Genomic DNA, 23,772 nt, shown 5'->3' on the forward strand with positions numbered 1-23,772 from the left:
CCAACGACCGTAGCATGAAAAAAAAAATGATGTTCTTATCTTACATCAGTAAGTTAAACTTTGCTTCACCCGTCTTTTGAATTAAACTGTGTTTCCTTGCAAACTCAATTGTTTGGAAGTTCTTTGTCATTTAAAACTTCCACAATCATAAACTTAACTAAACACTCAAGGCTACAATCCTACAACGGGTGTTTATGATTGGGATGTATAATGAAACAACTGATAGTTTCTGATTATAAATAGTGTACCGTCTTTTGACGTATTTTAGTCGTTCCTTTCTCTTCCTCCGAGTATGTTCTTTTCTGTTTTACTTTCTGTTAAAGCTTTCTATCCCATTAAAATGCCTAAACAGGAAAAAAAAAAACTCACCAGGGAAACCTAATGAAAAAAAAAAAAAAACACTTCCTCGAGGTAAGCACAACGATTTCAGTTCAATATCCAGTTAAAATAAGAGAACTACTAGTGAAAAGGAATTCTGGAAAATAAAAGGAATTAATCTAGGGTCTATTGTCGGTCCATTGAACGTTGGATACAGGTTTTCGACTCTAGTTTGAGAAGTCCTAAACGAAAGACCCCGACAAATTTTCCTTAAGCAAAAGACGTTAGTCAATCAACTTATGCATTTAAAAAATTATAAATTCAGTCGTAAACAAGTTAAGCTAAGAAAGCGGGTACTTAAAAGGTGATTGGTTGTAATTTCTCTATTCACTGTTTTGTCAATCTATTTAACGTTTGGAAACTTCACTAAAATTTCCACCACGGCATTGTCACTTTGTTTGACGTTTCGTTCGGAGAAGAAAAACTCAGTTTTGAGAAAATGAAAGATCTCTGCTCATACGTTCCCACTTAGCTTAAGTTAGGAAGGTAAAGAAAATAACTTTAAGGTGAACTTTTAGTGAATGGCTGAAAATAAAAATTAAAATAAAAATAGAATAGCAGTTGGATCGATCTACTCCATCTGAGAGATTCCAGAAAATTTAAGATGAAGTATCACACTTGGTTCGAGACGGACAGCCATTATATTGTCATTGTCGCATTGTGCGAACCTAAAGTGATTTGTCCTCTTCTATGAGGTACGTTCAGCAGGAAAATTCTCAAATTAAGATTCAGGTGTTTCGAGTGTCGTTCTGTAGAACAGGACTACACTTAAGTCTGTAAGTCTCAAATCTTATGTATCTACACTCATCTCACTAAGCTTAAAACCACCAAATTTCATTTGAACTGATCAACGAAAACTATTAGTACAGTCCAACCTGTATGTGCGACCACATTTCGCAAGCGACCAGCTCCCATAAACGACCACTTATCCGAAACACCAAAATTTTCCCATTCACAGCCTTTTAGTTGGAATTTTTCGTAATCGAACGCAATCACTTTTTAGCATGACAGTTTAAGAATTTTCCACTGTTCTTAACCTGTTTAAGCAACTGCTACCTGGTACAATGGTCTGATCTTTGTGTTCCCTGTATGTATAGTACTGCGCTACTCAGAATGTGAGCAGAAGTTTTAGAGAAAAAAAAACAACAAGGATTTACATATACTGTAACCTTAAAATGCAGTGCAATGTATTCTTTCAAAAACTCAGATGTATCCGAGTCCTGTCAAAAGACCTCCTTTGACTCTCATAACTGACCACATCATGGAAGCGGCTACTTATTCTTCGCAATTTAGGGGGTCACTTTCGGGAGGTTCGATTGTGTAGGTTAAATTAGAGTTAGTTAAGACCTCTTACCATTATCAATAAATTATGCTGTTAAATATCTTGTACCACTTGGATAATTTGTAACGTAGAACCAAGATAGCTGTCAGTAAGAGGAAATATCCCTACTCATAACACTTACCGACTCAAACGAGAGAATGATTTCAATCCTTATACTACTACATTAGAAATTTCTGCAATTTGATTGGCTTAGAGCAGTGGTATTTCAGCTTAATTTGAAATACCTACATGTGAAAATTACAAACCTTTTGCGGGTAGTAGTATAAACAAATAATAGCATTATTTGAACGTGATATTTGGCATAAATACCACTCGTGATATTTCAAAATTGTCTCAAATTTCACTCACCTAACGGCTCGTGAAATTTCGTATAACAATTTCGAAATATCACTCGTGGTATTTATGCCAAATATCACTATAGAAATCATGCTATTACCTATACTAATTCATGATTCTATACCTTACTTTACCTAACGCTAGATAATTTTAAACCCGTCAGACACGTTTATATACTTAGGGTCGGTTATTCAGTAAACGGAGTCTAATTTAGGCCTCGGTTTAGCAAAGCTTTGTCCCTCCAAGCAGATATCTTCCTCTGTGGGTTATTTTAAGAGAATAAGTGCTTTTCCAGTGCACATCTCATGATCATGCTTTCATGAAACCTTTCACGATAAAAAGTGTTAAGAAAATAGCGTTGAGCAAACTGAAAATTGATGAGAACACAGTTTTATTAAACACCAGCTAAACTCCGTTTAAATAACTCGCCCTAATTAGAGTTTGGTTTCGTAAGTTTCTCTTGGAGGCTCATGAATAACCACCTCTACAATTGTCTGAACGCCCTGTTCAATGCTTTCCTCGTCACTTGTTGTGTCCTCTTTTTCACTTTCTGCATCATAATCTTCAAGAGTAACATCAAATGCCCCACTCTCCCTTAAAGTACTAGCACAGATCACCTTTGCAGTTGTCAAAACGCCCTGTTCAATGGTTTTCTCGTCAGTTGTTGTGTCCTCTCGTCCACTTTCTGCATTGTGATCTTCAAGAGTAACATCAAATGCCCCACTCTCCCTTAAAGTACTAGCACAGATCACCTTTGCAACTGTCAAAACGCCGTGTTCAATGGTTTTCTCGTCAGTTGTTGCCTCCTGTTCTCGTTCTGCACTATGGTCTTCAAGAGTAATATCAACTGCTCCACTCTCCCTTAAAGTACTAGCAATGGTTGGCATTTCGATGTCACCAGTTTGCAGTTGCTGATTCAATATGTTCCTCCCAGTTAATCCGCGTATCTCTCCTTGAAGTTGATTAAGTGGCAATAGCAAGGCCAGGCAGCAGGAGAATGACCACTTTGGATGCTTGCGCCATTCTTTTACAAAGTGGTAAATATACACCAGATATTGCACTGAAACAAAATAAACACTCGTTCAAATTAAAACTTGGCCTTTATAGATTCAATTTATATTAACCTTTCATCACAGAGGAAAGACCTGAAGGCGGTTACTTGCACGAGAGCAGTACAATCGTGATAATGAGTAAAAGAAACTATCTGTTTTCACAAAAAGCCTTGAAAGAACTGATTTAACAATTAAAGGTAAAATACCCGAAGTACTAAAGAAGTAAAATAATATTGCTTACTATGTTTTTAACCCTTTAAGTCCCAATAGTGACCAACATCAATTTTCTCATAACGATATCCATACAATGTCAAGAGATTAGGTTATGAGAATTAATAAAATGATCACCTAAGAGAAAATGTTTGATCTTTTATCAAATTCTCTGAACTCATTCTTTAAGGAAATGTATAGAGATCCGTTTGGAGAATTTGTATTTGGATATTGGGACTTAAAAGGGTTAACCCTCACCGTAATTTTTAGGGAGTTATTATAACTCCAAAAATGGAGTAAAAATTTTAGGTACAGGATAACCCCTTTTTTGGGGTTATTTTAACTCCTAATTTAACTCCGAATTTGGGGTCATTTTTACTCCTGAAAAAGAGTTCTTTTTACTCCCAGTCTGGAGTTAAAATTACTCCGAAATGGGGTTATTTGTACTCCTTACATGGGTTGTTTTTACTCTTTTTGGAGTTAATTTAACTCTGAAAGTGGAGTAAAAATTTTAGGTACAGGATAACTCCTTTTTTGGGGTTATTTTAACTCCTCAATATCTGGGGTCACTTTTACTCCTGAAAAAGATTTCTTTAAACTCCTTTTTGGAGTTAAAGTAACTCCACGAAAAATAACTCCACTGTAAGGAGTTAAATTAGCCCCACTAGAGGAGTTATTATAACTCCCTGAAAATTACAGTGCTTTTTCGGATCATATCACGGTACGGTACTATCACCATCAGAATGTCTTTTTTTAAATTTCTCCTGTTTACCTTTCATTTGTTCTTCATTTGAAGTGCCACAAAGGCAGTAAGCAGTGAGTAAGTATATACAGCGGGTTACTACAATATTATCATCTAATTGGTGATAAAAAGGTATATCACGTAGAAAAAATCGTTTAACATTTTTCTAATTCAAGTGAAGCGTTCATGGTAATACATTAAAAAAAAAAACCTAGAAAACTTCATAATTTAGAAATAAACTCAGAGGTCATGACATTATTTTATTTCAAAAGTACCGAGATTTACTCTAAACAAAGCAAAAACAACCTGACTGGTCAAACGGTTTTTCTCACAAGTGAAAAATGTTGTATGAACAATTACGGGCCGCATACGAATTTTTCTCCAGACAACAAAGATGGTACACACATACACAACATACATACAACTTTAATTAAGTGTAATTAGATCTTCTAGCATGCCTAAGGAGGCCCACTAATCGGGAATACTTTTACGTGAAAATTAGTTATTACAGTATAATATTAAGATTTATTTTATTTATTATTTCAAAAATTGTTCACATATAAATGTTATTAAAAGTAGTTAATAAAAGATATCGGCTTCTGAAAATCCAGTTCAGCCCAAATCTGGATTAATTATCAACTATCTAAGATGAAGGTTTCTAAAATAAAATAATCTTATTGCAATACTTCACAGCTACTTTTAAACTGACGTAAGTCATGCATAATTAACATCCCTTACATGTTTCTTCTTGAATTAACCCCCCTGCCCCCTCCAAGTCCTTTTTCTTTATGCTATCTATGATTTTCTTTAATGATATCTCGTTTCTATTGCTCATACCTAACTTCGACCGTTAAGTAGGGTCGAAAAACCTAAGTTATTGTTTTCCGTACGTAACAGTTCTTGCTCTTGGTATATAATAATCTACCTGTGAGCGACGAAAGAGTTGCGATGTATTTATTAAAATAAGGTTAAATAGTTTTTTCGGCCAACCAAGTTTTTTCTTTGTTGCTGTGTTTTCCTTTTTTAACGCGTGCTTAAAAAAGGACTTAGTAAGAACTAAATAGTAAATAATAATTTTTTATTTATTAGGCGCAAAATAGCATTCAAATATATGATCTAATGCGCACTAACAAAAAATAAAAATAAAATAGAATAAAAACAGATAATAAATAAATAAATAAAAACCCTAAAAATTTAGTATAAATCTCTCTATATATACAATTAAAAAGGCAATTATAAGATTCGATTAAAAAATATATTGAAACTAAGTAATTGAAATCATTCTAAAAACGTTAATCGACAAGTCATTCATGAGTCTTAAAACTATAAATCATAGGCTTCATTAAAAAGTAAAGTTTTCAGCTTGGCTTGAAAAGGCTTCAAGCTTGTTTCCATCCTTAATGCACTTGGAAGTTTGTTCCATAGAGTCGGCGCAGCCACTTGGGAAGCCCTGTCGCCTAAGGTCTTTTCAGACTTGAACTTCGTTGGAGCAAGTAACAGTTCATCATTTGACCTAAGGTTGTAGGAGGACTCCTCCTTGACTTCGATAAAACTTTGTATATAACATGGAACCAGTCCGTGTATTGCTTTAGATGTTATAAGTATCACGTTGAATTTAATCCTGACACCTATTGGTAACCAGTGCAACTGACACAGTACAGGGTGATGTGACAAAACCGTGGAGTATTTGTTATTAACCTGGCAGCCATATTCTGAACATGCTGTAGCTTATTGATATTATTTCTTGGGAGACCGTAGAGTAAACTATTACAGTAATCTACGCGCCCCATTACCAGTGTATGAACCAAACATCTGGTTGAATCCAACGTTAAGTATTTCCTGATCTTTCTTATATTAATTGTACAGATAGTAGTAACCTGCACAACATGTTTTTTTTTTAATTTGAGCATTTGAGTTGCGATGTATTTGTCGGTAATAATGTTTTGTTGATTTTAAACATAAAAATGGCAATATCCTGTAACCTCGTTTTAATTAAGCTAGTTTCACCCACAAGTGCAAGTATATCGCTGTTCGTAGAGGAATGAGCTAAGAAGACCTTTCCAAGGCCTATTTGATTTGGTCGTGATTAAAAGTAAAAAAAGAAAAAGAACTTTCGTTATATCTTAGTACTCATTTAATAAGCAAATTACTTCATTGCTATGGTTCGCTCAGTACAACTCGTGAATCGTGCGCACTCATTAATTATAAAGTAAGCTATGTATCTTTCATTGCAAGAACTTTTACCAGGTAAATCAGTCTGGTGCCCAGTTAAGGTATGAACCTGACTGTTAAATGTAAAGGGATTGTGTGACAGAAGAATAGAATGCATGATGATAACTTACCGACAAGGACTCCAATAACCAAGGTGTTGGCAAGAAAGACCAAGCCATTGAACACCAGAGTATCCACGATTGGGTCGACTGATGTCGAAAAACCTTCACTCGGCATTGTGCTCACGGCTCCTATTGCAAGGTTTACGAACGTAACGGCAAGTGAAGACAGCATAAGGTTGTTTTCGAATCGATCACTTATGGGATTTTTTAGCCCAAAATACATCCCGTACAATCCAGATAAGAGCAATGCTAGCGCAATGTAAGCTCTGCTCTCGCCACCAAGAAGGATCAATCCAGATGTCAAAATAACCTTTCGAACTGTCTCCACTAGTTCCCAATACCAACAACGGGGGTCGTAGTTTTCGTGTAAGAAGCGCAGTCCTGATTGTTCGGTGCCTTGGTCTTCAAAATCATTTGTGTCGTTTCTTGTTTCTTCCTCAGTTTTCCTGGCCGTTCTCTGTTGTTTCCAAATTGCTATGAAAGCAGCAGCAGGCAGAAAAATTACATACACAATGGAACAGTATCCCACGATGACTAATCGGTTATATCTCTCTCCTTTGCAGTCAATGCTGTAGTCGGCCTTTAAATACTTCTCGCAGCTTTCAGCATCTTTTTCGTCAACGCAGATCCTGTGGCAGGCAAGAGGTACGACTTGAGCAGTTTTTAGGCAAGTGTTCAGATAGCTCACGTAAAGAAAGAAAAACAGATTTCTCTTTACGATCGCTTGAATGCGCTCCTTTTTCTTCCTTTTTTCTTCTTCATTCGACATACGTCGTGTCGATATCCAAGTGGCAAGGGCGAGGCTAGAAAGGGCGACGATGACTGCTGCAATATTAAATCCCATAACTGCAAATAAACTTGTGAATGCGTCAAATTTCAAGCCAGGAAGGATGCAGTGGAGGGGAGCTATCTGAACGATGTTCATCTGAATAATCTCGGAATATTCCCCAACAACGGAAAGACTTCCAGGCCATTTTATGTATGAAAACGCCTCCATGATCCCATACAGTACCTGATAAAAGCCAATCACAACTTTAATCTCTCCGAGGAGCTTGTCAAGGAAAGGTCGTCCAGCGTCTTTTTTGCTCTTTTTCTTGCTTCCCCACACCACAAGTATAACAAATATTATAACTAACGCCCCAATAATTGCAAGCTGTCCAATCATCCATCCTTTTGTTGGGCACAGCTTACATTTCTTCAGTTGTTTGTGATATCCATCGCTGCAAACTGCACATAGCGGTCCTTCATAACCAGCCTCACATGAAGAATTTAATCCTCCCTTACAAGCTTCTGCCATGGGACATCTGTACGGTTGAGGTATGGTGTACGGGTATTCAATACCGGAATCATTTGCTTTGTGTAATTCAGGAGTAAAGGAGAAATTCTTTAGGTTTTTACTGAAGTTTCTGTACTGTTCTAAGTGTGTCTCATCTTTCCACCGCCACCAAAAGCCAACTGTAAGATTCGCAAAATCATCGTGACAATTTAGTCCCTGTTTCTTTTCACATGGCGTACAATTCTCAAACAGATTCGTTCGGTAGTAATTATCCAAACATTTACAGGCGCGAAATCCTGCAAATGCATATGCGTTAGTGCCTGTCAAACAAAAGAAATCGAAACCATTGTTAGGGAGATGATTGCATAAATAATTAAAATAAGGTTAAATAGTTTTTTCGGCCAACCAAGTTTTTTCTTTGTTGCTGTGTTTTCCTTTTTTAACGCGTGCTTAAAAAAGGACTTAGTAAGAACTAAATAGTAAATAATAATTTTTTATTTATTAGGCGCAAAATAGCATTCAAATATATGATCTAATGCGCACTAACAAAAAATAAAAATAAAATAGAATAAAAACAGATAATAAATAAATAAATAAAAACCCTAAAAATTTAGTATAAATCTCTCTATATATACAATTAAAAAGGCAATTATAAGATTCGATTAAAAAATATATTGAAACTAAGTAATTGAAATCATTCTAAAAACGTTAATCGACAAGTCATTCATGAGTCTTAAAACTATAAATCATAGGCTTCATTAAAAAGTAAAGTTTTCAGCTTGGCTTGAAAAGGCTTCAAGCTTGTTTCCATCCTTAATGCACTTGGAAGTTTGTTCCATAGAGTCGGCGCAGCCACTTGGGAAGCCCTGTCGCCTAAGGTCTTTTCAGACTTGAACTTCGTTGGAGCAAGTAACAGTTCATCATTTGACCTAAGGTTGTAGGAGGACTCCTCCTTGACTTCGATAAAACTTTGTATATAACATGGAACCAGTCCGTGTATTGCTTTAGATGTTATAAGTATCACGTTGAATTTAATCCTGACACCTATTGGTAACCAGTGCAACTGACACAGTACAGGGTGATGTGACAAAACCGTGGAGTATTTGTTATTAACCTGGCAGCCATATTCTGAACATGCTGTAGCTTATTGATATTATTTCTTGGGAGACCGTAGAGTAAACTATTACAGTAATCTACGCGCCCCATTACCAGTGTATGAACCAAACATCTGGTTGAATCCAACGTTAAGTATTTCCTGATCTTTCTTATATTAATTGTACAGATAGTAGTAACCTGCACAACATGTTTTTTTTTTAATTTGAGCATCAAACTTCAAATTTAGATCAAACAGAGCTCCAAGATTTCGTACAGTACTAGGGGGGTGTTTACATGACACCGGGGCGACTTTCGCCCCAGAGCGAGTTCACTCCGGTTCCCTCTCATGGCTCTATAATTGTTTACATGATACCACCACAAAATGTCTTGCCGGCGCGAGTCACCCCGGCGTGAGTTCACCCCGGTTCTCGTACCGGTGCGAGAATTTCACTCCGGTACGTAATCTCGCCACGGTATCACGTAAACGCGAAAAAGACCACCCGTTTCGGTGTGAAATCGGTCTGCCGGTAGACTGGAACTGGTTGCGCATGCGTAATGTTTGCGAATTTGAACCACACGTGTATCTTATCAACATGAAATGTACCTTTAAATAACAAGATATGAAATGACCCAGTCATCATGTAAACGCGATACGAAATCAAAAAATCATCCCAGTGTGAAACTCGCCCCGGTGCGCGTTTTCTCATGTAAACACTCCCTAGCAGGAGCAACGCTGATGTCACCAACAGACAATACTGCGACAATAACCTTTTCAATTTGTTAGTTACAGTCTGTCAAATAAAGACCACAAATAAAAAGCAGAGACTTTTCATGTAATTCAAGAGCGGCATCGTTTACTTGTGGTGCCGGGTATATAATTTGGCTCTCAAAGACAACAATTAAACCCGTTTTCAGTTATTCTTGTCTGCATACACTCTAAGAAGCAAGAACATAAGATTGACTTGACGCGGAACGTTACAAACGTGCAATTTTTCCTAGCAAAAATCACCGTTGTAAGTATATATTTATGTATTTTTGCGGCATATTTTTCTTTCCCTTGGACAGTGTTTGGTTGTGTTCAGTTTATTCACGGAACTTGACAGACTAAGGGCCTGTTTAGATGGGGTGGGAGACCCCGGTCTAGTGGGGTAAGTTTCTTTTGTTTTCACGCTCTGGGGGACACAAAACAAAAGAAACTTACCCCACTAGACCGGGGTCCCCCACTCCATGTAAACAGGGTCTAAGAGTCTTCTCGCGTTTTGTGGCAATGGAAAGTTTCCTACTGCGAAAATAAGCCTAGTCGTTTGCTAACTGAAGAACTTCAAATATTATAATTTATGCTTGCCGTTTGTCATGGTTTGTGTTGCTACGAGTGTTATGACTAAGGGCCTGTTTACATGGAGGTGGGGGACCCCAGGTAGGTGAAGTAACCCGCTTAGGTGGGGTAACCCGCCTGTCCATATAATCTCTCATTTTAATTTGGTCACGTTTACATGATAGGTGGGGTGACCCGCCAAGGCGGGTAGCCCGGTCTGCCAGACCGGGTAACCCTCTCAGCCGGGGTCAAATTTTGCCATGTAAACGTTTCAAGGTGGGGTAACCCGCCTAGCCGGGGTCGGATTCCCGGTTCGCACAAAATTCACTTTGGCGGTAGGTTTGCGTCATTATTAAAGGTAACAATAGAAAGCCACAGCACTGGAGGTTGCAGCAAGAGCAGCAAGCGAGTGTAGAAGAGCATTAATCACAAAAACACGTGGTTTGCCAGCATTTTTCTTGTTTACGTGCTTCGCGACCATTCAATAATCTTGAGAAAGTGTACCCCGAGATGGCGGGGTTCTAAGATTGCATGTAAATGAGGGTTATTTTTTACCCCACCTAAGGGGGTTACCTCACCTATCTGGGGTCCCCCACCTTCATGTAAACAGGCCCTAAATCGCCTCACGCAGGCAGCAACGTTTTAAAAAACATCCCAAACGAGAACGCTAACTTTTCGATAATTACTTGTTAAAATGTGACGCGGATACATTTCACATGCGCGCTTGAAAGCATTTGTTGTAAATGGCCTTTTTCACACTACTAGAGACGAATTATCTGTGTCTTTAAAATCCATCAAAATTGAAGGAAAAACAGATGGATAAAGTCAGGCGGATTGTCCATCTAAAATTGAGACCCTTCCATTTTCAAATTAAGACGCATTATCCGTTTGACGCGAATTATCCAACGGAATTAACCCGTCTCAGACTAATAATCCGTCTCTAGTGTGAACACTGTCAATGCCTCGATCTTTTGGGTCTGGCAATAAAACTGCTCGCTTTGTCTTTTTGCCACGTCTAGGCTACGACGGAGGAAGATGAAAACTTACATGTAATTAATTAAAAAAAACACCACTCCACACCGCATACACTAGTTTTAAAGATTTTTTTTTATCACCGTATAGTAGCCGCGAGCAGTAACCGAATATAAGAACGGTGAAAACCTTATACATAAATGTTTAGTTCTTTATTTATATTGCATTTAGTGTTATTAAAAAGTGTATCAACATGCAAAGGAGAACAATATCAAGAGGGTGATAAAATGGCGAATTTCAGCCCGGTGGGGCAGGCTGAAATATTGTTGCGATTTCATGACAAATTTCAACAGGGCTGAAAAATAAACAACCTTGCATGCGTATGCTCCCGTTGCCTTTCCAGCCCGGGCTGACATTCCGTTTCCAATACATGGACTGTTTTCGGATTTTTCCAGGCCGTTTGCTCGGGCTAAAAATGCTAGCTCGGTTTCAGAAATCGGGATAAGATTTTCAGCCCGGGCTGAAACCTTCTCCATGTAATCGCCACTTTCATTTTAAGAGGGTTTCTTTCAGAACCCGGGCTGAAATCTTAGCCCGTTGCCATGTAATCATCCTCTAAGTAAAACAAAATTATGTTGAAAACTAAAAAATACTACTATTTGATTTACAAACAGCGCCGTTTTGTCTTAAATTTTCGATCTCCACAACGATTGTAGCGATCGTTGCGATCTTTTTTTTTATATAAATCACAGGAAATTAATTAGGATCGCGCATACATGTACTTTAGCAGTGAGCTGATGATTGCAGCTGTATTCTATAGTATTTAAGAATTTTTGAAAGACCAAAATTCGTTTCGCCAGACGAAATTTCGCCTTGAGTAAACGGAATTTCGTTTCGATTCGACCAAACGAAGAGACGAAATTTTGTCTCATGCAGCGAAATTTCGTTTCGGTTCATCATCAAGCTTGCGAAATTTCGTCGACGTTAAAACAATAGAAGATTTAGCCCCTTTTTCGTCTGAATGGAAAGTTCCTAATTTGTTCGCCGAAATTCGCAGATTTCGGCGACATCCGCTTTCATTTCTTTTACACAATACTGTACATCAACCTGTTTTCAAAGTTGGCATTCGTCAAGTAAAAAGTTTAAAACAAAGCATTTAGTAAATAGCTCAGCGCACAATTCAAGGATAGCTGCATGACTTCGGCTTCTCAAGGCACTATATATAGTTTCTTTAAGTAAGCTAGCTGCTATTATAGGCTTTGAAAGATTGTGCTAGCATAATTTTTGGCATAATTTGTCATCACAAGCATTATTTTCACTCATTTTCCGAAAAATAACACTCGTCTGCTGGCATATTTGCACTTTTATCTAGTTTTGCAGTACAAAATTGTCATTTATTGATCATGCAACCGAGCCGAGCTCAATGTTACAGGCGAATTGACGTAATTAACAAAATTAATTTTTTCTCTTCAGGAAGTGACCCAGGACTGTTTCCACAGAACTCAAACCATGCGCATTACTAATTCAGTTAACCAACTGAAGATGACATCCGCGTGCTGGTTGTTAATCGTTGTCAGACAATGAATTATGCACTCTTAAAGTTTCTAGATGTAAATAGGGTGAATAGTCTAGAACGTGTTTGCCATTTACTTGTACACAGTAGTATAAGGTCTTAAAACATTTCAAATAGTCTGTTTGAACTCCGTTTGTAACTTTGTGGGTGGATGCGTCTCAAAATACATTTTAGATGTAACTCAAAACAGTGTTAAAGTACCTTTGTCTAGTCCTTGTACGGCGTTTTCCCAGTCCCTCTCGGTCAATTCGTTTCGGTGACGTATCCTAGGCGAACGGGCGGGAAACGTTTACAATTTCGCATGGACCACGTGACCCGGAACGCTTTGGCCGCGAGGAAAAATGAGGCCTAGGGACTAGGCAAAAAGTGCCCTATTTAAAAGTATTTAAATACGGTCAGCATTTAGAACATATTTCAAATAGTCTATTTGAACTATGTTTGTAACTTTGTGAGTGGATGCGTCTCAAAATACATTTTAGATACAACTCAAAACAGTGTTAAAGTATGCCCAAAATACATTTTAAATACCCTATTTTCATCATATTTATTAAACAAAATACATTGTAAATTGATGAGAGAGGTTTTCCTTTTGATGAACTACAATTTAACTATACTTAAGATATATTTCAAACAGGGGCGAAAATTTAAAATTTTTGTCAAATAGGATTAAAATACAGGAAAATAGTGTTCAAATACTGAAAATACATTTTAAGTACTTTAAAATCATTTTCAAAATACATATGGTTTGGTAAGGGAAGCTTTCAGTATTTCTGCATTTTTGACTAGCGTAATTTAAAATAAAAGATAATAATAATTGGCATGATTTTAGAAATAAACGAACATTGCTAAGTAGAATATTATGCCACTTTTGCGCACAATAGCTATCAAAGTTTAACTGACTGTTACGAGTCTTCATTGCCAATAACATCACGGCTAAACTGACAGACGACCAATAACATCCAACTGACGTGATACAACTCGCTTTGACTCTGAAGATGACTAGCGCAAAGGCTATCGAAACGCCGGTCACTGTCAACAACGTCAGCAGTCCTTTTCGACTACGTACACCCGGACCGTACTCAACCTACTTACTATCATTATTATGCACTTAATTTTATATGTTTAGCTAGACGTCTTGCGCAATGGCACTTCTTTTGCAAGACTAGGAATTTTTAAATAAAGGTTGAATAAAGGAGGAACTGTGAACGAAGAACGGAATTGTCAAGCAAGATAATGTGACTATCACGGAAGAAATGATAATAGCACAAAGCAAACAGAGTTCAAGGATTCTGGTTGAAGAAGCTGACCTCCCTTCATGACCGAATTGCAGAACAGCTTGACGATGATCTGAATGGGAGGAAGGTGATCGCAGAGTGGATGACGCTGAGCAAAAAAAAAAATGTGTTTAAAGACCCTGGGAATGAGGTAGACAATTATCGTCCGATATATCATGTCTACCCTTTATGTGTAATCTGTCGACAGGCGGGGTGGTTTCGGAAAGCACGTACAACTTCCTGATTAAAAATAATTTTCTGTCAGAAGAGCAAAGGGGGTGCCGCAAAGAAAGTTAGAGGACAAAAGATGATCTGTTGAGTGATAAGATGATTATGCAAGACCGAAAGAAGAAACGAAAACTTATCAATGGCATGGGTGGATTACGGGAAAGCTTTCGACCTGGTTCCACACAGTTGGACAATAGAGTACCCAGACCTCTTAAAAAATTGCCGACAATATGCATCAGAGTGCTTACAATAGAAAGCATGCAAGGTTAGAAGACAAATTTAATATCATCGGGTGAGATTAGAGAAAGTTAAAATTCGAAGAGGCATCTTTCAAGCTAATAGTTTGCCACCACTACTGTTTGTAATCTACACTACCACTGACCCTTTACTGAGAGAACCGAATAAAGGCTACATCATAGGAAATACAATGATTAAATCACCAGTTATTTATGGATGATTTAAAGCTGTTTGGGAAAAGGTAGAGTCAAGTGGAATCCCTTGTCAATACTGTGCATACAATGAGTAAGGACTTGGAATGGAGTTTAGTCTTCAAAAATGCGGGGTGTTGGTTTTGGAGAGAGCTAAGGTGGTTGGATGTGAAAGACTTGGCTACCCAGCAGGAAAATAATAAATGAAGTGGGAAAAGGTGGATACAGATACCTCAGAATTCTAGATCTAAATAAAGTAAGCGACGAAGAAATAAAACAACAGCTCAAGAAGGAATTATATAAGAGACGCCTCAAGCTGATTCAGAGCTCAAAACTTCATGGGAGAAACAAGATCATGGCAGTCAATATATGGGCAGTTGCTGTGCTGTGGTACGGAACAGGAGCTTTAAAGTGAACAACAGAGGAGCTGAAGTAATTGTACAGAAAAACTCGAAAGTTGATGACCATGCATGGAGCACCTGACCCTAAGAGTGATATTAATTAAAAGGCTTTATATGTCAAGAGGAAAAAGCTGAAGGGGTTTAATAAGTTGCGAAAGATGTATCCCGAGCAACGAGAACAGTGTGTGGTACGTTGAGAACAGTAATGGCAGGCAGTTGATGGAGAAAGTGAAAGCATTGGGAGTGGTAGATGTAGAAGCTGCTGTAAAACCAGAGAAATTTAAAAAGGAAGCAGTAGAAGAAGTGAAATCATGGAGACGTGAATAAAATACATGATCAGTTTCTGAGGCTGAGCTGGAAGAAAAGGGTGATGAAATGGACTTAGCTGAAAAAAGCCGACCTAAAATCCAGCACTGAAGCTCTCATCTGTGCGGCCCAAGAACAAGGTTTTACGACGAATTATGCAAACTTTAATGTGGACAAGAGTGTGGAATCTCCATTGTTTTTAATGTGTCACGAGAGAGGTGAAGGTGTTAACCATGTCATTAGTGAGTACAGCAAACTTGGGCAAAAAGGCACGAAGAATGTTCAGGCAAATACTTGTATCAATAGAACGCCGTTTTATTTTAGACCTTCACAGTAAGTTGTAAATTTCTTAGACCTTGTCTTTAGTAATAAAATTAAACATTACCAACTCGTTGCTATCTCGTTTACAAATTTAGAAAAAAAAAGAAAGAAGTTATGCCTCTTAAGTTTATTCCTTTCTCTTGTTAAGAAAATTCAAGAAGCTGGGGAGGAAATGAATGCGTGGGAAACTGTTGTTTCTCGAGCATGAATAGAGAGACGGGAATTTGTATAGACAACATAAGTAAAGGAGAGGGTTAATGAAAAAAAAAGCATGCATAGTCAAGTAGCGTGCCTCCATTAAATAAGATATGTTAGAGGATATCGGTAAAGGAGAGTCACTTTTGGGGACTCCCCTTCGTTTTCGGTTCAGCACCAGCCAGATATGGACTTTACACCGGCCTTGCAAGCGCCTTACAATTTATCACAGACACTCGCGTCAGAACTGCCCATTAAGCTGTTAGTTGTATGGCTGAAATGTTAACCGTCTAAAAACACAATTGATGGGCATCCGCGAGATGGTTAGAATCTCGACATATTTGTTGTGAAGTAGTTTTGTGTTTGTTTTAAAAGTCGTTTCATCATGAGGATTTTGCTGATAGTTTGTTTTTTTCCCGAGCTCTCGCTCGTGCGTAGGGTTTCGTTATGTTTAGGTTTGAAGAACAAGGTTAATCCGCATTTGTGTTAACAGGTTTTTTGACTGTTATTATTTTTTTATTGGGTTTGTCGATATGTGTCATTCATCTTGTGGTGAAATTAAGTCTGATTGTCAGCCCTAGAGGTGAGTACGTTTGGGGTTATAGCTGACCTTGATTGCTATATTACCCACATCAGAGTTCCTGTTTAGGTTTAAGGTCGGAGGAGCCGCCCTCGTGGGTTTGGTTGTAAAGCTTTTATTGCTTCCCTAGTTCTTGAATTGTACAACCTTATGACTTTGTTTTCGCCCACGTTTGTAATCAACAGGAAATTGGCGTAAATCACGAAGAAGGGCGTTGGCGTTACTCTCGTGGTCAGCAAGCGTGAACGTACCTACATTTAAATTATATAAGTTGACAATTTGGTGCAGTGCGTTGTTGTTGAGCTGTAGTATAGTGGTTGAGCTGTTGAAGTCGTTAAAGCGCTCGAGTGTGTCGCTGACAGTCATTAAAAGAAGAAAAGCATCCAAGTTTTGTTAGAGTCCTCGAATCCTCACGCTCTCGCTAGTGAGCTAACCACTCCGTCAAAGAACCGTCACATTTTAATGCCAAAATGTGGAATTGGACAATAACATCACACCTGCTTAGTCACTTAGTCACTCCTGCCTTAATTTCTCCCATAAATTGTGAACGCGTTGTAATAATGATTATAGAAAAAATCGTGCATCCTCAAATGTTGTAGTACAGTGTACGACTGGCTGTGACAAACGTTTGATAATCCCATCTGATAACACACCTAACGTTGTTAATGTACCTTCCTGAAGTGCTCATGAGTAGTTATTAAGGGATAAAATTAAGCCCCGTTCTTTATTCTCGTTAGATTCTGTCTTCCATCGTACTGATATAGATATTACTGGCCTGTCAAAACAGGACACTAAGGCAATATAGAACATCGAAATGGTTTTATTTGCACAAACATGGTCCCAGTGGTGTAAGATTTTTCAAGAAACAAACGATGCCCGATAGACCTCTATAATATATTTTATCGTTATAAGTAAAAAGAATCAATTCGATAAGCTTCGCAGATTAACATTACTTTTCTATAAAACTGTATTTTGAAAAGGTTTAATAGTAGCCTGAGTATCAGGCGTTTCTCGGGAAAAAAGGGGAAAGGTGGAAGCGAAAAAGGGAGAGAGCTGAAGGAGAGAAACGCCTGACACAGATGCTTTTACTGGAGCCTTCCACCCCCACACAGCATGATTCGATACCATCCAATCAAAATCACTTCCGGTCATTGGGTTGTCAGATTCACGTGTCAAAAAGCTCGCCTAAAATAAATCTCACCTTACCGTCTGGCCGAGCTCCGGTGCTTGTGTTGCTACTATTTCCCCTTTTTCTGAAAACTCCAATGAGAAGTTTTCGAATAAATGTAATAGAAAACCTGCCGTTTTTGAGCAATTATAACATGTTTTAGGAATTGTGTTAGTGTAAGATCGCCAACGCTCTCTTTGTTAATAAACGTGTGCCCGGAAAATTGTAAATTACTTTTTTTTACAGTTACATCAGGCGCTTGTCTGACAGCTAAAAAGCTGATGTGATCAGGCCGAGAATCCTCCGAGGAAAATCTATTTTTTTCTTTAGGTTTTGTTGGTTATCCCTCGTATTCTCGGGTGACTGAAAGGAGCTGCAAGAATAAATAGGAAGGTGCGATGGTAAAACATCTACGGGGGGGGGGGGGTACTCGATATATCCCTGGGTGGGGAGGTGCGGCGCGGCCCCTCATACCCTGACCCTGTTTAAGACAAATATCGCTGATTTTCCTACCCTGTTTAAGACAGAATTCCGATTTTTGATACCCTGTTTAAGACATTTATCCTGTTTAAGACAAAAATTGATAAATCGCTACCCTGATTAAGACAAAAAGTGATAAATTCGATACCATGTTTAAGACAAAATCCCGTAAAACATACCCTGGCTGGCCGCACGTCCCCATTAAGCCATTATAAGGGAGTACCCCCCCCCCCCCCCGGGAACACCTTTGCCTAGAAAATCATCAAGCAGCAGCAAATTTCACTACTTCACAGAGAGCTCGTGAAAGCTGTTACAAGTTCAGTTAAGAAAGAAGTGAGAGCCTATAGCAAAGGTCAATCCTGTCGGCATTTCAAAATTGAGAAAATTTTGGAAGAGAAAGCAAACGACAAGCAAAGTCAAGCTTTTTAAAAGCCTTGGTGCTGTCGGCTATCTCAATACACGGCTACCTCGCTCTATTTTCATTTATACAATGATCTGAATGCTACGCGCGCTGTGATTGGTCGTTGCCCATGATCTATTAGAGTACAGATACATGGATGACGTCACAGGAAACTTGTTTTCTTTGTTTTGTTCAACATGGCACGCGGTTTTGAAAATGTTTGTGAGATTTTTTCGGATTGAGGGAAGTGAAAGCTTCGGAAAAAGTTTAGCAAGAGCTATTTACAAAGAAGAAAAATGGAGAAACGGAGACCAAAAAAGCTATTGACTACTTGACAATGCCTAAACTACAAGAAATCTTCACAACAGTTGCCATCGTGTGTCTTCGCTACGAGAGACTCGCTGTTTTGCAAAACGTTTTCGCTATTATTCTTCTTTGAGCAAGAAAAGACGGTGAAAAACTTTTCGAAGAAACTGTACACAAGTAAGATAAAGAAGAAGCTAAGATGAAAAGTTGGGTTTGGGACTTAAAAAATGCCTAAACTAGCACAAATCCTCAAAAGGTCAAGCGGTTCGAGGCAGGTATGTGTATCGGTCTTTTTCTTTTCTGATCATTGTATAAAACAAATAGATTCCATGTTGCCGTGCGTCTGTTCAGTAATAGATCACAGAGGACGTCAAAATGTGGTAAAAACAACAGTGACACACTCGCCTGCGGCTCGTGTGCCACTTCTTTGTTTTTACGACATTTTGACGTCATCTGTGATCTATTACTGAACAGACGCACGGCAACATGGAATCTATTTGTTAATTACACTAACAATACCCTTTTAACGGTAGGATGTTGTAAATCAGAACTTAAATATCTGAAACACTGATATCGTCTTCTTTGTCCCGGTCTTGTGAAACCAATACTCGGATATAGTTTCGGCAGAAACCGGTATATGAGGCTTTTCCATTGGCTCCGAGTACATCTTTCCTTTATAAAAACTACGAGGCCTCGAAAACACAATTTTTGCTCGGGTTTTATTTTTATTCCAGAAAAGAACTTGAGAGCGCCCCCTAGAGCCTTTTTGAATTCGTCTCTGCGTCTTTGTCCATGAAAGTACATCACATAACATGAAGTCAAAACGTCTATGAAAAATTTCAATGGCTTCTCCTTGCCGATCGCTCTGCTCATATTTACTTGCGGTCGGTGACGTCAGGGAGTATTGTGTGTTATCCAATCACTGCCACATCCAGATTTTGGATGTGTCACACGATTTTCTGAATGGTTTTGTGTCAGGCCGTCCTTTCTCTTCTCCCCCTCCCGCCTCCCCCCATCTAAAATCTCCTCTACCCTAGCCCCTTAGGAAGGCCTGATACTCAGGCTAGTATAATAGTGTCTTATTTCTTTGTAAAGAAGACTTAAGCCTTTTTGTTTATTAAACAAGAACACAAAAAGATGCACGAGAGAGTTAATAGGTCAGATTCAATTTAAGTCAATGAGGTACTATATATTAATAGTTTACGAAGGTTTACGAAGCGTAAAGCACGACCACAGGCTAACCAACACTGAACCAAACACTGAGACTTTCAGTAGCATATAGATATAGTCCGTTCATCGCGATGGAAATTAGGAGAAAACGGTTTTGTAATAACCAATCACGACTAAATTTAAGATTTTTCAGTTTAGCTCTAGCTTTGTGCCGATGTTTTGTTTTTAACGGATTTTTCAGCGCTTTTAAAATCTGCGTCTCTCTTTTTGTAAAAATGTTCTCGACCAACGAAATGTGGTTTTCGAATTTTCATTGAGGTATAAACTAACTGAATTTACCTGGTTGCGTTCGCTTCGTACTTACAAGTTACATGGGGTGCTGCTATAATGTTACGAGTAATTTCTCTATTTGATCCGTGTTCCTTGTATCAGTTGGGATTTCGCGGTGACATTTACCTCCTGTTGAGTGTCCGCCGCCGCCGCCAGAGCCCCGATTTCAGTGCGCGCCCGAGGAGGCCTAATCTCCACAGCAACCACCGCAGATCGGTTTCCAATAACAGACAAGCGTTACTTTCGTAATTAGTTTTAAGCATTCCTCCAGACACCTTTAGAGAGCACCGGACACATTGTCTCTCAAGGAACTTTGCACTTCTGATTAAACGAACCAGACATCTCAAGGAAACGCGAAATTTGATCAGACTATTTGGGTATTATAAATTCATTCTGTCGATTGAAAATTTGGAAGTCGATCTTCGCGGTTGGCTTCGCAACTGATAACTACAGTTTTCTCGCCGCGTTTGGATTCAAATAGGCTTGATACGTTTTCAATGGTTTTTCAAGTGCTTTGTTTTAAGAAAATAATGCTCCGATGGCTTATTTAACTTCTTTCAAGAGTAGTATGCCGTGTCAACATCGGTGTCCTTCGAAGCGAAAACGGCGAGTCGGCGTATCAAGTTTTTACTGAGGAGCCACAAGTAGGAATACACTCTCTACTGGCACATCTTTCTCCAGTTTGGAAGGAACTCTGCGTGGAAAAGACCCTGACCAAAGAAATTTTTAAATCTTCTCTATTTGAACGTTTGAGAAAGGCCGTCAACAATGCACATTTTATAGTCTCCGGTGTAAACGAATGCGAGAGCTCGAGCTCTACTTCACATCTCCTTGAGGAACAGCAAGACCGATTATCTGATTCAATGGACGACCTTTTTGATCAAACGGCGAAGGATTCAAGTCATTTTTCTCTCGCTTAAGACGATGTAAGCGTCGATGTGCCTCCAGTGATAAATCACTCTCCAAAAAGCCCGCCAAGCACTGTCGAAATCCCGCCCAAATTCGCTGGCAGGAGCCCAAGACGCTGGATTACTCCAGATAATCTTCCACTTCAACATCTTCGTGTTCGCTTGGGCGATCTCTATAATCAACATCACAGATACAGTATGGTATCTATATCAGTCATTTTAGTCCCCTTGAAATGTCATTCATAATCCAAAAATTATTATTACAGGTTATCTTTGTATTGTTACTTGTTTTTTACTTAATAGGCCAAATTATAGGGCTACCCTCTCCCTCAGAGCTTACAGTCGGCGTGCCCAAGATTCTGAGGTGAAGGTAGTCTTTCTTTTAAAATGTCGGTCATAATCCAAATTATCTTTGTAGGTTATTTTTGTAGTGTCATTTGTTTTTGAAATAGGCCAAATTATGGGGCTTCCCTCTCCCTCAGAGCTTACAGGCGGCGCGCCCAAGATTCTGAGGTGAAGGTAGTCTCTCTTTTAAAATGTCGGTCATTTATCCAAATTATCATCGTAGGTTATTTTTGTATTTTCATTTGTTTCTGAAATAGGCCAAATTATGGGGCTTCCCTCTCCCTCAGAGCTTACAGGCGGCGCGCCCAAGATTCTGAGGTGAAGGTAGTCTCTCTTTTAAAATGTCGGTCATAATCCAAATTATCTTTGTAGGTTATTTTTGTAGTGTCATTTGTTTTTGAAATAGGCCAAATTATGGGGCTTCCCTCTCCCTCAGAGCTTACAGGCGGCGCGCCCAAGATTCTGAGGTGAAGGTAGTCTCTCTTTTAAAATGTCGGTCATTTATCCAAATTATCATCGTAGGTTATTTTTGTATTGTCATTTCTTTCTGAAATAGGCCAAATTATGGGGCTTCCCTCTCCCTCAGAGCTTACAGGCGGCGCGCCCAAGATTCTGAGGTGAAGGTAGTCTCTCTTTTAAAATGTCGGTCATTTATCCAAATTATCATCGTAGGTTATTTTTGAATTGTCATTTGTTTCTGAAATAGGCCAAATTATGGGGCTTCCCTCTCCCTCAGAGCTTACGGGCGGCGCGCCCAAGATTCTGAGGTGAAGGTAGTCTCTCTTTTGAAATGTCGGTCATTATCCAAATTATTATTGTAGGTTATTTTTGTAGTGTCATTTGTTTTTGAAATAGGCCAAATTAATTATGGGGCTACCCTCTCCCTCAGAGCTTACAGGCGGCGCGCCCAAGTTTCTGAGGTGAAGGTAGTCTCTCTTTTAAAATGTTGGTCATTTATCCAAATTATTACTGTAGGTTATTTTTGTATTTTCATTTGTTTCTGAAATAGGCCAAATTATGAGGCTTCTCTCCCCCTCAGAGCTTACAGGCGGCGCGCCCAAGTTTCTGAAGTGATGGTAGTCTCTCTTTTGAAATTATAATTGTAGGTTATTTTTGTAGTGTCATTTGTTTTTAAAATAGGCCAAATTATGGGGCTACCCTCTCCCTCATAGCTTACAGGCGGCGCGCCCAAGTTTCTGAGGTGATGGTAGTCTCTCTTTTGAAATTATAATTGTAGGTTATTTTTGTAGTGTCATTTGTTTTTAAAATAGGCCAAATTATGGGGCTACCCTCTCCCTCATAGCTTACAGGCGGCGCGCCCAAGTTTCTGAGGTGATGGTAGTCTCTCTTTTGAAATTATAATTGTAGGTTATTTTTGTAGTGTCATTTGTTTTTAAAATAGGCCAAATTATGGGGCTACCCTCTCCCTCATAGCTTACAGGCGGCGCGCCCAAGTTTCTGAGGTGATGGTAGTCTCTCTTTTGAAATTATAATTGTAGGTTATTTTTGTAGTGTCATTTGTTTTTAAAATAGGCCAAATTATGGGGCTACCCTCTCCCTCATAGCTTACAGGCGGCGCGCCCAAGATTCTGAGGTGAAGGTTGTCTCTCTTTTAAACTGTCAGTCTTTAACCACAGTATTATTGAATTTTCATTTTCCAGTGTTCATAGTGGCACCTTCTTTCAGTAGTTTTACATGATTTGTGGCAAAGACAAGACCAGGCTATCAAATTTATTCTACTTTATGCGTGGTGCGACAATCACCGTGGCTGACTGGCCTCCAAAGTTCCCTTTATAATTTGGACGCTTCTCTGGAGTTCCTTCACTGGTTGTAATTCAGAACTGGCGATTCTCAGCAGCTTGAAGCTTTTGCTTTGCATCAGTTGTTCCTTGGACGGCGATCTTTTCTTGTCCCGAGTACAATATCGATTCTCGATTCTCGACTCTCGATTACCGTATCTTGCTCGCGCAAGGCTTCGGCAACGGGACCAGTACTAAGACCATTGCAGGTAAACCGTTTGGTAGAAGAAGAGTAAAATGGTGGCTTTCGGTGCGTTACCTGTCTGATGCTCGGTATATCACTGCCAAACTGCGCAATAGAATGCGCAAAAAACCCCTCCGGTACTTGAGAAAATACGATTTTAATATATCCACCTAAAAACCTGAGCGATGTGATTTAGTTACTTATTTATGGTGTTCAGCTTCCGGTTTATTCAGCTTATTGCCAGTTGTAGGCAAAGTTCACGCGCACATTATCGCACTCTAACTGGGTCGATTGTGAGGAAACTCTTATGTCAGTCATTGACTAA

Source organism: Porites lutea, chromosome 3 (assembly GCF_958299795.1).
Source record: "Porites lutea chromosome 3, jaPorLute2.1, whole genome shotgun sequence".
NCBI lineage: Eukaryota > Metazoa > Cnidaria > Anthozoa > Scleractinia > Poritidae > Porites > Porites lutea.